This window comes from Lucilia cuprina, chromosome 4 (assembly GCF_022045245.1).
Source record: "Lucilia cuprina isolate Lc7/37 chromosome 4, ASM2204524v1, whole genome shotgun sequence".
Taxonomy (NCBI): domain Eukaryota; kingdom Metazoa; phylum Arthropoda; class Insecta; order Diptera; family Calliphoridae; genus Lucilia; species Lucilia cuprina.
This window is the reverse complement of record NC_060952.1, coordinates 59332613-59333251: the sequence shown is the minus strand read 5'-3', so window position 1 is coordinate 59333251 and position 639 is coordinate 59332613.

Genomic DNA, 639 nt, shown 5'->3' with positions numbered 1-639 from the left:
ATGTATATATATTCTGGGCCCTTATCAAATTCTGATTCGATTTAGCTATGTCCGTTTGTCTGTGTAAAACACGCTCACGATAAAACGAAGCAATAGAATTTAACCAAATAACCCAAAATGTTCTTCGCTTTCCTAAGTTGTTTGGTATTGAAAATAGGCAAAAACGGTTCACATCGGGAAAAGTTATGAATCAAAATTTGAAACAACCTCAAAAAAAATATAAGCACTTTATACACATTCTGATGCATTTTTCTCGAAAACTGTACAATATAATTCCATAAAAATCGGCATAAATTCGTTTCCGCATAAGAGCTTAATCTCTGTGGAAAATCGCCAGTATCGGTCTACAATTTCATATACCTCCCATACAAAAGTACATATTCCCGGAAATTTGGTTCTTTGTTAATAACTTCCGTCGTAATGTCGATATCTTCTCAAAATTTTAGAAATAAAAATCTTATATCAATAGAATTTATCCAAAGGAAAAATTTTTGGGATGGGTCCATCCATACAAGGTCCCCTCCCGAAAATCACTTAAACGCACATAACTCATTACTAAATTAAGATATCCATATAAAATTCGTTACAAATATTGCTCTTATATACAAAAATATAACCATGAAAGTTTCTTTGGATGGG